The sequence below is a fragment of the Monopterus albus genome, unplaced genomic scaffold, assembly GCF_001952655.1.
Source record: "Monopterus albus unplaced genomic scaffold, M_albus_1.0 scaffold81.1, whole genome shotgun sequence".
Classification (NCBI taxonomy): domain Eukaryota; kingdom Metazoa; phylum Chordata; class Actinopteri; order Synbranchiformes; family Synbranchidae; genus Monopterus; species Monopterus albus.
In genome coordinates, this window is record NW_018127961.1 from 299,569 (window position 1) to 317,091 (window position 17,523).

Consider the following 17,523-nt stretch of genomic DNA (forward strand, 5'->3'; position numbering starts at 1 on the left):
TGAAATCGGGTTTGTATAATTTATGGGTCAAACAATATGATCCATGGACTGGGGGCTTATTTTGAAGAACAAAAGTCCACTTTTTAAACCAGCTCATTTATGTCAAAACCAAAATAACAGTGACAGACTTGTAGGCAATTAAATATGATAGGTAAATATCTCAGTAATGGCCTATGATAGTTGACTTCCAGTTTCCCTTTATGTGGTAGACTAGACATCCAAAGCAAAGGCAGCGCCGATGAATTTAAGCGAATTACTTACAAATAATGTTTAGCATTGATGATATCAATATACTCCAAGGAGCACAACAAACTAATTGGTGTCTCCCTGTGGCCTAAAATGGCTGACTACAGGCCATTTAAGAAAATTGTTGCACGTTTTATTCACAGCTGCATTTAGTAATGTGTCTTCACTATGAAGTCATTTATGGATTAAAGCCAATAAAAACAGCGGTACAGGTTTCCAAGCGACATTATTAGACTGAAAATGATTTGTAATGAAATGATTAACGCTTCCTACAAAAGGTGAGACGCTGTTCAAAGCATGAAGAAGGGCTCTGAAACTAAACATCTCACTTTGGGAGTGAGCTGGCTATTTGAAGTGCCCTGCACAGCGGGGAGGTACACAGAGGAAGCCAGTGGTGTCAAAGCCAGTTCCTAACCAGCTGTTGTTAACCATAAGTGAAAACCATGACTGGAGTACACCTCCTTCAGGTGCCACATGCATTTGATTTGTCCAGGACTACTTACTTTTGCCCAAAAGCTCCCATCTCTGTCATGGACGTTTTCTGGATTGATGGAAGGTCTGGTACCTTAGCAGCACTTTGCCAATGAAGGCACACACACAGTGTACACAAATGTAGAGATGGATGTACCAAAAAAAGAAAAGGAATTACATTCGACTACAATAAAACCAGCTGCAGCCACTAAAGTTACCACTCTCACTCTTGTCTATGGACTGAAAAGAAACAATCAAAATGTGAGTTGAGAAAGAGTTCATTTCACGTAAGTGATGATTTTGTGTGAGTACTTTGTGAAAAAAATGCAAATCTGATAATGTAAGCAACAAATGAAAGGAAATAGGGATAAAGTGAGGCAAAAAAACATAACGGAAAAGTGTGTTCTTTTTACAGAAACTAAATTTCAATCTGAAACCATCCAATCACCACATTAAAGGGCTCCCATTCTTTAGACAACCACTGGTATGCAGTGTAGGTGCCAGGGCAATGTTTTCCATTAGATTTCTTTGTTATTTCAGTTGATCTGGCAAATTAACTTACAACAGGCTGAACACAAGATGCAGCCTCGAAAGGAGCATAGCAGCAACTTATACTGATCAAAAACACTCACTGGGGCTGTTTACTTTATGCAAGCTTATAAAATAACAGCTCATGCTGAGAGTGTCTCAGTGAGTGCATATGAGAACGTGCACAGGAGAACAGTAAGCCCCAAACTCAACTGGCCAGACCACATGAAGAAGGGCCACATTTAAACTCCATCACTGTCACTTGTTTATTGCTTCACCTTATTCATAGTGTCTTTGTGAGACAGTTTTTCCCATGCTGGCTCGCCTGATGGGGGTGTGATTGCTCATGCTCACTCTAGCATTCTTCAAGGATAACCAGGCTCTTAAAAGCTGTAGGTCATATTCTCTCTGACCATTTAACACTCCTAAGTGTACACATATAGTGTACGCAACAGTTAGAGAATAAAAAATGTAATTTTTTTAGAGGCACTTGTTTTTCTACTGCAGGTTTTAAAGATCCGTGTTGTGCAAGAGGGGAGGCAATGTGTCAGGCAGACCTGTGGTTTGTACTGCAGCATTCTCCTCCTCCTGTCATTTAACCCTTCTAAAAGATCATATGAACTAGGTTCAGTTTTTAAAAGGTGGTGTTTCAGTGGTCTGTCACCTCCACCAAAGAAGAGTTCTGAGTAAAGACTTGAAGAATGCACCTTAGTATATAATAGTGAGAGGATTTCTTTCATTTTTCTACGGTTGTGTCCAGAAAACATTTAACTTCCATCACTCAAGCTTTTCGATGTCATTTCTTATCAGCTAAAAGAAGCCGTGACATGACAGCTTACAAATGACAGGGAAAATGATCAAACAGGATCTTCAGTGTTTTGGGGTGAGATGAAGGCCTCCAAATAGATCAGTGGAGCTTGGACTCTGTAAGCCTTGCACAGCCTTGATGGAGAAACAAACGATTAACTTTGCAGATACACTGGCTGCAAAATAATAGTGTGTGTATACCAGTCATAGTTAATTGAAACCCTAACACCCTCCCTATAGCTCCACCTTGTTCCCAATGTCTCAGTCCAGCACAGTCCCAGCCAGCTGAGGCTCGTGAGGGCCACGGTCCTGCAGGTTTTATGAATCTCTTTAAATCATCAAGTGCTTAGCAAAAATGGTTAAATATTCATCTGTCAGCAGCAGCAGGCCTGGCCTGTTTGCAGGGGTTTGGCTCTACACCAGAGGACAGACCTCCAAGCACTGGTCCTCAGTTCTGGTTAGAAAATCCCAGGAGTCTTCAGGGGATAAAATGTTCTTTAATTTAGTGAAAGGCGACCCGATTTAGCTGAATCATTGTATGCTTTCTCTTGCTTTCATTTTCTCTCTCAATAGTTTGTCTCTAAAAATAGTATTTTTGCCATTTTTACTGCTCTCTAAGGAGAAATTCTCTTATCCTCTGGCCTCCTCCACAGGGAAGTCAAGGGTCACAATCAGCCACAGAGCATCACTCCTGGTACTGGTAGGAGTTCAGTGTCTTATACAGGGATACTTCAGCAGGGTGGAAGCCTGCCAATGTGGGGTCTGAAGGATTGCTAACCTCTAAGCTGCTGTGAGTACACTCACTTTGTGTGTGTGTGTGTGTGTGTCTGTTGTGTGTTCTTATCATTTTGCATGTTTCAGGGTTAAACTTGTTGGGCCACAGGACTGTATATTTCCTGCCCTCAGGCACAGCACAGTTCATCGCCCACAAAGAGCTCTCTACTGACTAACCACCCACAAGGAGCTGAGAATTGCTCTCTAACCCCCGCCCCCGCCCCCCTTAGAGGAACACTGACCAATCACTGAAGCGATACAAGAGGAATATGATCATACACCAGTGTGGGAAAAGTAAAATATTTTCAATAAGCAACAAACACCCCAAACAACAAACCTCTGTTGGACACATGACAATCACTAATGATGGTAATTAAATCCACTGCCTGAGTCTAACTTCTCGTCTTTTATCTCTATCACATTGTCTCACTGGCAGCTGGTAGACCTAGATTCTAACAGGATTAAAGCTCATGAGGGACTCCAAAATTTTCTTGAGAGCTGCCTGCCCAGCAGCATTCTTTAGATGTAAAGTGTAAGTAAAGATTTACTGTGGAAATAAACACTTCTAAATTGCACCGCTCTGAGCAGTTTTGTATCCAAAAGGTTCATTTAATAGCCATGATACCACTGTGGACAATAGTGATTATCTTATGCCATATACTTCAAGGGAAACCTGATTTTATTATGTTGACTTGAAGTCCCAATGGAATCAAAGCTCACCGTCAGTGTCCAGCCAGGCCAGAATCAGCCAGTTTCGCATGACCTTCCTTGTCACAGAGGATATTCCCAGCTTTCATCTCCCGGTGGATTTTCCTCATAAAATGTGGATAGCACAGGCCCTTCAAGGTTGACCAGAGGATGTAGAGTGTCTTATCCTCATTGAGCTGTGCAACAAAAACATACAAGGATTATTTTCCCACTAATTAAAATACTCCAAAATATTAGAAGCTGAGGTCCTTCTCATGGAATAAAAAAGTAGTGCGTACAGATTAATTTGCTTTGCAGTTATGGAGCAACAGTTTCTGTCTCTAGTGGTTTGTCTTAATTACAGAAGTTGTAAAACATGTAGGAGCAAGTAGTCAGTAGTCGTGAAATCATTTCTTCCATCAAAACCTGTTTTGTTTTTCAGAATTTTGAGACTGAGTTTGGAAAATACAGTGGCAGCCCATCTGCAGATTCAGCATCAGTACCTGAAAGCTCCCTCTAGAATATGTCACTGTAGATGATGAATGTTTCCTTGACTTAAACCCACTCACAGTAAGTTGACAGCACAGACACACATGTCAGCCTCTGAACTTTGATCCCATTTTGAGCAACCCACTCCTGCAATAAGTCAGCCCTTTAACAAGTAAGACAGTCGACCATCCAGTGCCATGTGGCAAACAAGTATAAGAAGGCTTATGACAGTCGACCATCCAGTGCAAAAGTGGCAAACAAGTATAAGAAGGCTTATGAATCAAACATCCCCTGGCTGAGGGCTGAATGTTCAGCACATGAGTCACACACACCAGAGTGGCAATGACAGAGGGCAAGATGAGCAGGGATGCAGGCAGGGAATAAGGCAAAGTTCCCATTAAGCAATGGCCAAGGAGCAGGGCTCAGCCAACCGCTTTAGCAGAATGTGCACTTCATTAGTGGGAAAGTGCTGGAGAGAACCAGACAGGGCCAAGTTCTTTAAAGCTTGGGAAAAGCTAATAAATGTCCAAGCCAAGGAACAGTACATGTACACTGGAACCAAGAAACAGAGAAAAGCAGCAGAAGAGCAGAGGTCTCATCAGAAAAATGACCAGAGAGGCATAAAGGCTGGCAACATTATTCTAGTGGCCAGGTTTGTTCATGTATATGACATCATTTGTTTGAGTTAACAGAAAGGTGGCGAGAAAGGAGAAATGCAAAACAAACAGCAGGTGTTTTTAAAGTTGATTCCGAGCAGAAGAATGTGAATTCTACAAAAAGGCCCTCTGTGGCTACAGTATCTAAATATCCAGAGTTAGTTTGTTGTTTTCTTCTGAGCTGGAATTACTTTGCAACACCGCAGTGCAGACCAGGACCTGCAGCAGTGTAGGTTAACACAGCCCCAGCCACCACCCAGCTGCCTGAGTCAAGAGAGCGCACATAAAACACAAGCTCTTTCATTGCCTATACATGTATAGCAACATTTAGAGTAGAGTAGAGTAGAGTAGGTACTTTATTGATCCCACAGTGGGGAAATTTCTGTGTTACAGCAGCAATAAAGAACAACCAACATAACACCATAAGAACAGACACCACCATAAGAGCAGACACATAAGAACAGGACTTCATAAAAACACGGAAAAGAACACAACAAGGACACAGCTGCTGTAACTTGCTGCCACTCCACGTGGCGCAACAAAGAACACTTAGTCTTAAAATAAACAGTTACATAAAGGCAACAAAGCATCAGAAGCGATACACAAAAGACCGTGGCCTACACATTACACCATGGCTGCTTTGACTCATGTTGAGAGAAATTCTGATACAACACCACAAAGACCTGTAGTGAGAGGCAGAATCATAAAGTGGCAGAAAGTGAACACGGGTAATGGAAGCTGAATATTTATGGAAATCCAAAGGAGCTGGAAGGAGACGAGTTTTCTGGGGATTGATGCTACACAGTGGCACATAGTGATGGAGGGCTCATCAACACTAGTGCTCTTGTTGCTGTTGACGCTCTCTACACAGAAATGCCAGGATGGTTGAATATTTATGGACAAGATTGCAGCGCTGCCCAACAAGGGCTGGGCTCCAGCTCGCAGCACCTGGACAGTTATGGTTCCCGACAGCCCACTTCAGCTGCTTAGACTCACTATGCATCACCCCCATCAACCCCACCCCTCACCCTCCAGCCACAGAGTCCTCCACTTCCATCCCTCTCCATGCACTTAGGCCATGTTTATTCTCTCAAATAGCAACAAAGGAACAGGCCACAGAGATCTGTATCTTTTTACAACATGGTGACATCACGTGTAAAAGCAGTGAGGTAAATACACCTAGCCAGGGCTCCTGGTCCTTCATGTTTACAATTCTCTGCCTGTCCATCCAGAGGGGCCAAAAACAACCCCCGGTGACCCCGTACCGCTGACTGACTCCTGATTGGAGTCTGGAACATTGCCCATATTGGTTTCACAGCCCAGTGAAATCTCTCCAGTGAACATGCCTGTATTGTACTATTAATGCAGTCAAAATGAAACTAGGGATAATAGTTTGCTCTCACTTTGTGCAGTACCACAAAGCACCTGAATAAACCTACAGCATGAGTGAAAAGATTCTCAAGTTAATGAATAATAATATCATCCAGAGGAAACATGAAGAAAGAGGGAAAAAAAGGATCCTTTTGAGAATCATAACTGATGTCTGTAGGTCCTAAAGGGCCCAAGAGGTTTAAAATAGGTAATACAGTACCTGTTATTGTTTATTACAGTTTATAGTTTGTTAGTTAAAGAGCCCATGGCATGCCTTTCTTTGCTTTTTGGCTTATCTACAATGTTACAATGGTGAATTATCATCTTTGATGTGACCCAAAGCTCAAAAAATGAGGTGTACAGTACATATGTTCTAGTACTTCTACAGTATGCAGATGCATACAAACTCTCCCTTGTAAAAGATCTTTTTTCTAACAAATTTAAATATTACATGATAGTTTAAGGAACTCCTCGAATGGGCATAATTTCCAGGCCCTTGCGTGTTCATGTAAGCTTGCCTGACATCGACCAGTCCCTCCACGATACTGGCAAAATGTTATATTGCCTTGTTTGTTATGTATATTTTCAATAAAGCTTATTTAAAAACAAAAAGACATCCACTGGTGCCATTGTAAAAGCAGAATTTTTTTGGATAAACAGTATTTTACCTCCTGATGCTGCACTGTGACCAGAGGATGTGGAGAAAAATATAGGAAAATACAGGGCCTGAGGTTACTGCATGTCCAGGAATGTTCCTGTAAAGGTTTTACCTATGATCAGCTGGCCACTGAAGCACCCTGGGTCACTGTATTCTCCCCGGAACACAGTACCTGTTTGTTTTGACTGCTTGAGGCCAGTGTGTCTGCCGCATATGATGTGTTGCTGGTTACTGAGTGGATTATTGATGTTATTGTCGATGCAATTCCTATTGGAATTAATTTCACTACTTCGGGACTGTATGTGGTCGTGTGGGGAAGACACAGTGGCCACAGCTTGGATTTACTGACTTTGGAGCTACTTGACAGGGAGTGATGTTTCCACTACTCGGTGGGAATTAACAGTAAGTAAAAAAAAACACGCTGCATGTCTGTTAATGCCTTGTTTCTGTAACGTACGTTAGAGAGAACTGCTGTAAGGCTAGAGAAGTTACTATGTCTGTATTATGCCAGTTAAAATATGGGGTTTCTCAATTAGACTCTAGACTGAAAAACTCTTTCTTTCCCTCTGCCATCAGCCTCCTAAACAGCTGAGGAGTTTATTACCAGGAAATATGTTTTGTACTGTTTACATTCTCAGTTTGCACATGCATAATTGCACATTGACTGTTGACTGCTGCACATGCTGCTCCCATGCAGCATACAATCTCTTATTATATTCTTATATATTTTTATTATATTGCTCCATTTGCTGCTTAAAGTGCCTTAGATTTTGTGTTACTTATTTATCTACTTTATATTTCATTAGTATTTTGTGGCACTCATGTGGACGGCAAAGTAAGAATTTCATTGTACAGGGAAACACGTTTCCTAACTGTGCATATGACAAAATAAACACTTTGACCTCAATTACCCACTTTGTTTATAGTGTTACACTCCTTATTTCATCGGTACATATACCGTTGTTTACCCTCTATGAAGGAGAAAATCAAATTAATTAATGCTGTTGCGGTTTGTTGTGCTGTTCACTTGCGACACAAATCCGGCAGCAGGAGTTGTGTGCATTCACAAGCTTTCCTCTTGTTTCTAGGAAGAGGCTCTCTGGTTTTATCGTTCTGAAATAATTACAGACTATTTGGAGTTATGAGGAGTGCAAAATTAATCTAGAGGTACCCAAGATTAAACATTAAATGGCTGGAAACAAGCAGAATGAGCAAAATGAGCATGCTTTGGCCGCTTTTGAATTTATTTAAACAGGGAGTCACATCGAGATTAAAATTTCTGTTACATGATCAGATTTTTATGATCTGAAGACAACCGATTCATTGACTTGACAAATAGACTATTTAAGCCAGTTGAGTCTACGACTGCAGTTACACTTGTCATTTCAATATGCTTTTTGATATCTGATTTTAAAGAGCTTATAAGAGGGGATTTCTGATTACCCACACTTGGCCTGAAAATGGCAGTTATGCATATCATGTGGTTGCATTTAATTCAATTTTTATATTTCATATTTTGCTCCATCTCTTTGTTTCTCAGATGAACAATGTGACTGGACACTGTCCAGAAAATACTGAGTTCCACTGACAATGAAAGCCGACCACCTCTGATGTGGTAGGGCTTGTTGCACTGCAAGCAAAACTTTACTTGGGAGTGTCCAGAACTGTCAGTCAGTGCATCATGGTACAACTGGATGACTGCGTTAGTCAGCATCTGCTACAGTCATAGCTTTGGCAAGTGCTCCTGGATCATGTACTGTATTTAATTTGAGTATCTCTCCTGTGTTGGTACAACAATGACTGCCACAGTGTATCATTTTTCATCTGAACCAATGAAGACATGAATGGGACTTGACTGTAAGTGAAGCCAATGAGGATCAGCTGATCTCCAGCTGCACAGTCATAAACATGGAGTCGGATTTTGCTGGTTACTGGGCCACTGGGCTGCAGTCAGCACTGTAATGAGGAGCATTTGTCTTTGCTTCCTCCCTGCGGTCACTTTGACAGCATCTGTTGACTGTTGCAGCATCCCCTCTATTCCAAACCACCACCACTCCAACCAAAAGTCCCCAACACACAACAGCTAAATAAAATCACACAAATTAGCCATGTGGACCATGATAAACACTTCCAGCTTCCCAGTCTAGGCCAGCTGCAGCTTGCCAAAGTTACATATGCTGTACTTGGACTCGACAGCAAAAGCCTACTTCACAAGCTCTGTTCTTCTAAGGAGGGAACTTCAGCAACCTTCAGGTCACATCTCTGTAGCATGCAGACTATGATGGATGAGCACAAAACTTGGACAAGAATGTGATTTTTTTTCAAGTTGTCATTACTCCAAAAAAACTATGAGTTCTCATACTTATCCAGATTGTCTGCAACATTTTAAAACCCATGATAACTGATGGTTTTTTTGACAATTTGGAGGAGCAGAAACAATTTGTGAGTACTACAATGACATATTATAATCTTTTAAGTTGATATAGCAAACATGTTAGCATACTGTTTGTGTCGTGTTTGTGGGAACAAAGCAAATAAAAGTTTAATATTCACTCTTTTTTTTAGCTCTGTTTTTGGTTTCCAGCATCTCTTGAGAAATATTGTAAGTCAGTTTTTACTGCAGCAAGAAGTAGGCAACTATTTTCTGCAAAATGCTATGTGTGCTCAGCACCAAACAGCACAGAGGCCAAGACAGTGCCAGCAAGTGAGCATGGTAGAGCATTTAGCATTTAGAAAGTCTGACATATTTCTCAAGAGTTGGTGGAGACCACAAACATTTGGGAGACTGGATCAAAACAGCAAATTTGTGAGTCAGAATAAACAAATAACTGAAACAATAGCCTAAAGTGTTCTGTGCGCCTGAGGGCAACCACAGAGTCACATGGAAATTCTCAAAGGATTCATCATTTTTGACTGACGTCTTTTATACTGATTATAATCACGTTATCATCCAGCAAGGTAGTGAAACAAAATGGCACAGACAATGGGCTTGAACATGAAGGCATTTGGAAAGTTATTAATATCTCAGCTGTAACAATATTATACATCCATCCATCTATTTTCCTCCACTTATCCGGAACCAGGTTGCGGGGGCAGCAGTCTAAGCAAAGATGCCCAGACTTCCCTCTCTCCAGACACTCCCTCCAGCTCCTCTGGGGGAATGTCGAGGCGTTCCCAGGCAAGCCAAGAGACATAGTCCCTCCAGCGTGTCCTGGGTCTTCCCCGGGGCCTCCTCCTGGTGGGACATGCCTGGAACACTAGGAGCAGCGGTTCTACTCTGAGCTCCTCCTGGGTGACCAATCAGTATTATCATAAAATAAAACTTTTTAATTTGTTACAAATTGACCTTTACACAACATACCACCAAATCTACTGTGCCAGATTCTATAATAAAGATCTGTTGCCTTTATGGGCTCATTTCTAATTGTACTGTTACCAAGGGAGCAGCAATCAATTTTCATATTTAAACCAGTAATACATGTACCATGAGCATTAGATTTATAAATCTAAAACACTAAGAATAATTGTGGATATGTAACTTTAATAGCATTTTTAACAGCTCCCAGAGGTTTGGAACAAGCTCCTGGGCCTGCGTGAGCATTTTGACAACTGTATTCCTCTTCGTCTTCTCCTGCCTGAGTCCTGGTAGTCCTACTCCACATGTGAAATCAATACCACATCCTTTATAGCCATTTCTCACTTGCGCCATCAAATCTAGAACATACAGTGTTGCCAAAAGTATTCCCTTTTAATAGCTCTCTCCCCAAAGATAAAATTCAGTGTATGAAAATAAGCTAAAAAAAACTGGAAAGATAGAATAATAGAATGACATTACACCACAGTTAAACTGTTTAAAAATTGCCCTCCCAAAATGTATCAATGTATAATAATGCAGTTCTTATTTCATGCTTTGTAGTAAATGGATTTTTGAGAAGTATTTTGATTTCATGCCCAAATGGCAGGACTTGCAATGAGAGCCTCCAAAGACTTTTAAGCTGGATGTGCAAGAGCCTCCCCAAGCTCAAGGCCCTCTCACAGGTGCTTAATAATAAAGCCTTGGTTCATCCAGCCCGGCACTCTAACTGAGATCATGTGCTTCACAGACCAACCCCAGGGCCCTTTAACTTTCATAAAACATAATCTTGGAACAACCTTACACCATCCATCACTCTGATGTACGCTACACATGCACAGGCACATTTTTGTTATAGTGACAGGTAAAATTCAAGGTTTCTAGGAAATTTTAACTCTACTGAAGCACTACTGCACCCCAACAGTTTTCTTCACCTGCCTCTGTAGGACAGTACTAAGTAAATTATAAATGCAGCAACCATAGCAATCATAAGGCCAGAGCCAGGATTTGTACCACCCCAGAGGTGAGAAACGTGTGATTTGTGAACAGTTTTAACACTGCATCACAGCTCTGTCTACAAGCCCCTCAATGTCCAAGTCAAGCATTCAAACACCAATGACAAGAAATGGCTTCCATCCAGAAGACTGAGAGGGGAGTATGGTTTTCTTTCCTCTGTGGTTTTAGGAGTATTGTACCAGAACCTGGGAATAGATCTATAGTCTTTGTAATTGAAAAGTAGCGTGTTTTTCTGCGTATTTCCATTCTCATCTGACACAGCAGCACACAACACTTGCATGGTCTTACCACAGAAGAACGTTTTCCATCCGCTTGAAACAAATTCTCAAGCTGTGACTCGACTTTCCCTTGGTTTTATGACAAAGCACCAGTGTTGGTATAAAACAGGTCATTGGGACCTCCCCAGGACCAGTTTGGTGGGGCGGTGCAACCGGCCAATATCCACAGCTGCCCAGGGCCCCCTGTGACTAATAACTACACGCTCACCCATATGTCATTAACAGCTTAAAACCCTGTTAAAAGCACAAACACGTTTCAGAAACTAAGTAGACATTTATGAAACAATATTTCCTGTCTGAGAATTGACTGCTTTGACTGTGTAACTGTATAGATGCAGAAGCTTGTAATGTATTCCTGATGGTGGTCAAACCTTTCCTTGAACATCCATCCTATAAATGCATCAGTAAAAGGCTTTGATTTACTGGCCTGGAAGGGGAAGTGATTACGAGTGACTGATGAAAGAGCAAAAGCAACCTCCCTAAAGACTGCACCTGTGTACATTAACATTTAGTTATTACTGCATGTGTGTGAGTTACCATGAATGTGTGTGTGTGTGCCAGTGTAATAATGTCTGAAAATGTGTCCACACACTACATGGAACCATACAGGCATCTCAGCTATTAATTCAAACTAAAGTGGAGGAGATCGCCATCAATAACTCAAGAGTCCATGAAAAAAACAGTGTTATTCCAGCTCATAGAGCAGGAGGAGAATGAGAGGGAGAGGAGCAACAAGGCTGGACTCCAGCCAATAAGGGTATTTTTAGCATTGAGAAAAACGGTTGTCTTCTCCATTCCTTATGGTAGTAACATCTCAGTGACTCACTGGCAGATTAATGACAACACACGGAAGAAATATTTGTCTTTGTGGATACATTTAATTACATTGTCCTACGTTCATAAGAGAATCTGAGGAAAGTGCCTGTCTACCGAGTAGCTCTCCCAGAGGTCCTTCACAGCCAAAGGTCCTTCTTGTAACTGTGTCCAGATCTGCTCTCATTTTTTTAAAGTGGAAAGCCATTTCCTGACTCTCTTTGTAATGTGCATATGTCTGGCACATCACAAAGGGAGAGAAAGGCAAGGGAATAAAGAAATTATATGAAATCACACAGGATGAATGTTATTGTTGTTGCTGTTGATGTGGGAAAATGACTGGGTCTGTTGCATTGTTCATTCCTCATCCAACAGAAATGTTTTCAAGAAGGCCTGATTACACTAAATCACGACTAGAAGTTTGGATCAGCTGTTTGTCTATCTCTCCATAACTCATTTCAAGCCTCCCACTGCTTCACATCAGACTTCTGTCCCTCCTTCCATTTTGCCATCCTGGCATTTATTCATCTTTCTACCCATCAAATCCGCCTTTCCTCTATCCACCCAGCCACTGTTAAATCTCTCCATGTCTTGGTTTCATCACTCCATCCTCACTCTGTTTCCATCTTTCCATCTCTCCACAGGTACAGGCAGGATGCAGAAGTCAATGGGACCTTTTAAAAATGTCATTTCTGACAAACTGGATGAGACAATCTGTTGATTTACCCTTCCAGCATGCTGGAGTAACGTTGTTAATGTCTCTCATCAGCCTATTAACAACACTTGAGCGTGGCCAGGAAACAGGTGCTGGGAGAGTTTTAGTGTCCATCACCTCACCAGCAGGAGCTGATTAGCAGTCGGGAGTATTGCAGCAGGAGCTCCAGCGCTTTGGGCCTACAATTGCACAGCTTATATTGCATAGTATGAAGTGAGTTGTAGTATGGAGTAATTCAGGCTAAAACCATAGCAATGAAGAGATGGGGCAAAAACAACAGCATTAGAAAGTATTAAGCAAAATTGATATGATATGGATATACATTAAAATATTCATTTTATCTGAGACTGTGTTGGAGCAGCTCCAGCCACCCGTGACCCCATTTGGGACTGAGCGGTTTAGAAAATGGATGGATAGATGTGTTGGAGCACTTTTAAAACAATAGCTTGACATTTTGAGAAACACATCATCATACATACATATTCCATACTGCTTGTTGGATGGGTCAGGTGCTCCAGGAACCCCCTCCTAAACACCTTTCTGATGTGGAATTTGGTGGTGGGGGTGGAGGGGCGCTGTGTCCAACCACATCTGTAACTTTCTAAAACTGATAGTCCAACACTCACACCCACTTTACTTGGTTGGCCAGCTGTACAAATGTGACAAAGGAGCCACGGTGTGATCTTCTCTTTTATGCTCTGCTTGTGAACAACCAAGTGCAACACTATGACTGTCTTCCAGGAAAGACTGTCTGATGCTGTTAAACAAATGTACAATTGCTCTGGATCTCCTCACTCTCTGTGATGGCCAGCTTTTCACTACACTTCGAGTGTGAGAATTTGGAGCAACTATAAACTCCACTGATTTCTGACATGGTTGAACAACATATCATTCAAACTACCTCTGCTCAAGCATAACCCGACACTCAAGGACAAAGCTAATAGCCAGTTACCTTAGTTTAGCATACACTATGATATGATACAATATGAGAAATTCTTCTTGGCTCAGTGTGCATTTAACACATATCATATAAATATCATACAATTTGCTGTCAACCATGTAGATACATGTGTTATACATGCATTCACATGTTTTTAGGAGAACCACCTAGTGAAGTAACATTGACCATCATTGCACAGTTCCAGGCCATGAATAGGACCAGAAAAAAAACATAGTTCAGTTAGGACTCTGTCTTGTTTAGGTAGAAAAGAGCATGAAGACTAGAAATGGGGAAACTGCCACCCATGCTCTGTCAGGACATAACAAATCCCACCTACCAAACAATGTCACATAAAAATCTTGGCTTTGTGGTAGACTTGAACTGAGCAAAGCCAGAAAACTGAGGTGCCGGTCACTCAGTGTTCAGTTTGAAAAGAGGCAGGACTGCCATAATGAAGTGTGTGGAGGGTAAGAAGACATATGGCACCTTTTAAAACAGCACCACAGCCCTCACACCAGTGACACAGGTGAATCCAGAGAATACCCACCCAGCATCAAAAAGGTCACGCCTGTCACAGCTGAGCGTTGAAGAGCTTCAGAACATACTTTGAAAAAATAGCTTTGTCGTGACAGTCACATACCAATGCACAAACGCAGTGACCTTATAGCAGGAACAACTTGCTTGAGACACTGCCATGGCCCTCTCTGTTTTTGGAGGAAGTGGCACCTGGAGCCTGCAGGATGCTGCTCACGGAGACACACATACAGCGTACACACATCTGTGTACATGTGGGATTGGAAATTATAGGTTTTGTCCAAATATTCATCTTTATCTTTGTTTTTCACATTTCATATCAATTCCCATGTTTGCTCTAAACTTTTTCCGTCCATGTATTCCATCATTTTGTCTCACTTGCATACCAATTATCTCCAGCTGTCGCTTCTCCTGTCCTTTCATTGTTTCAGGGCTTTAGGCTTCTTTAGGCTTCCAAGTTATCAATTAAACTATCTGATGATTTCACAGACAGCAGATTTCTGATCAGGCATTTTTCAAGGCACCTTTATGATCATGTAGAGTTCTTCTGTTTACTCTTTCTCTTCATTGCTTCTTCACTCTGCTTGCCACCAGACCAGATAACAAATAAGAAAAGATGTCATGTTAATGGCAGGGAACTCTACAGAAGGGCCTGGCCAACACAGACAACTGAAAGGAAGCTATTTGCTGACAAATGGGATTTGGTGCTGGGCTTGAGCAGCATTAACTGGTGGGCTTATTGGTTAAGGGAGCACGATATCACAGTGGTTTTCTTCTCTATGTCTCTCTGGTGAAGTAGATGGCGTTGCTGAGAGCAAAAGCATTTGGTCACACAAAGGTGCAAAGCATTGTTAAACAGATGGCAGGAGACCAGTGAAGAGAGTGGCAATGGACAGCAGATGGAGAAGAAATCATGCAGGGGTCCAGAGGAATGCAGTGTATATACACTACACACTGCCAGAGCCCTGTTCCTGCTTACATACACATGATAAGTCTATCGTCTATAGTCAATAGTTTTTCATCGTACAAAAATTTCAGAGTAAGGTTTAGACTTTATTGTGTGCATTTTTATAAATGATGAAATGAGAACAGAATAGGAGATATGTTTCTTATGCACAGCTGGAGATAATTGGTATGCACTGTATTCCTTAAGATCTTCATGGAAATGTTCATAAATGGTAATGGTAGTGTCCCAATCTGATCACTGAACCAATTTCTAAAAATGATAATAATGCATTCATCATTTAATAATACAACTTCTGAAGATACATCATAAAATGCTGCTGCGATGATAAGCTGAGGGTGAACCAATAGGGGGCAGTGTTGTACAATATAGCAAAAGGACTGAGCATATGGCTGTCAAAGCTGAACAGCAGTTTATATTTCATTGTCCAAGAAAGTGAGGGTTCTGCAGGTTGTCAATATCATCTGGTTTCTCAAATTACTTTGTGACGGTGAGACAATACATTAACTCACTGGCCCATGTGCCCAATTTAAACTGGTGGAGACTTCTTTTATTTTCATTTGAATGAAATGTGTTTTTAATCATGTAATTCTCATTATTTTTCAGAGATTCAGACAAATGTTTAAAGGCTTTAGGGCCCCAACATTTTTCAGAGCACAAAATCAGCTCAACTAATCAGACATGTTCCACCTTATTTCAATTATTTTAGTAGCTTAACTGGTGTTACTCCTTCCTAAACTGCACAAAAAGACCTAGAATAGTTTTAAATTTACTTGTCAAAACTTGCAGAGAATATAGTACAAAGGATGGCAACCAGTGCAGAGTAACTACCTAAGCCTGGACTGGCTTTTATGTTCCAAAAGAAAACATTTCTAATTAGCAGAAAATAAACAGTAATAACTTAATAATCTTGATATATATCCTACAGAGGAATATACTATTTTCTTATTATTCTTCCTAATTATAGATAGTTTGCTTAAAAATTATTAAAATGTGTTGTTTTGTGTCTGGAACATAGGCTAACATCTGCTGTACATGATACCTAATCCATTATACATTTAAAAACAGACTCTAAAAACACGACATGCTTCTGTTTTGTGCTTAAATATCAAAGTTAGAGAGGCATAACCCCCTTTTCTAGAAGTGCACAATTTCAGGTAAAAGAGTGTGATGCAGAGGAAAATATGACTAGAGGGTCTTTGAATGAAAAACAGCCAACCTGAGAGCTGCTGCTGGGACAGGATGAGTGAGGCTGTAGGTGGGGATGTGGGGGCTTTGAAACCACAACAGGTAGAGTGACAGGTTTACCTCCCCCCAGTTCATACAGTATGGACTGACATCCTGTCTGCCAACACGCACAGAAGCACAGCAACACAGACAGATGTGCAGACCCAGTCAGACTCCAGACCAAACCAGCAGCTCCTCGTTTTCTGCTGAGGAGTCTTCATGTGAGCACAGCAGAGGTAAGGAGCAGCATTTCAAAGTAAGACCACGCCATAAGACAGAATATGTGAAAGTCAAAATAGGTATTTGGAGCTGGTCGTAACAATAACAGACAGCCATTCTCAGACCTCAGGAGCTGGGACACTTTATTATCAAAATGAACAGCACAGTGCCATTACAGGAGCAGGTCAGGACAACATTTTAGCTATTCTACTGAAGAGGGAAAGAAGAAAGACAAAGGTTCCACTTTGTAGGTCTCCTGATGTTCATTTTCCTTTAACCTCTGATCCTGAGAGGATATACATTATTAAAGCATCACACTGTGCTTGCTGTATCGTAAGAAAAGGGGTCTGTTGCAACAGCCTGAACGAGACTACATCTAACCTGGTATTTTAAAAACTCCACTATACACATGAATAATACTTGTTTCTATTAACATTGTAATTACAAAACATAACGCATTCATGCTTTGGCAAGTCCAAATTCAATCTTTGTAACTATGAGAAACCTGTGAGAGCTGTAGTTGTTCAGTCAGAACCTGTGCTCGTCCACTCCTCTGTCACTCAGTGTTACTGGGACAGGGGTGGCGGCCATTACAGGCTTGGCACTGATACTATGTGGGAGTCCGATTATTTTAGAGAATTGTGGCGGCGTCAGGGAACTCGGTGCAGGGCCAAAGGGCCAGGCACTAACTCTGGCTCTGACACCAGCCCGAACTATAATGAATATACTCTAGTAATACTATAAAGAATATACTCTAGTAATACTATAAAGAATATA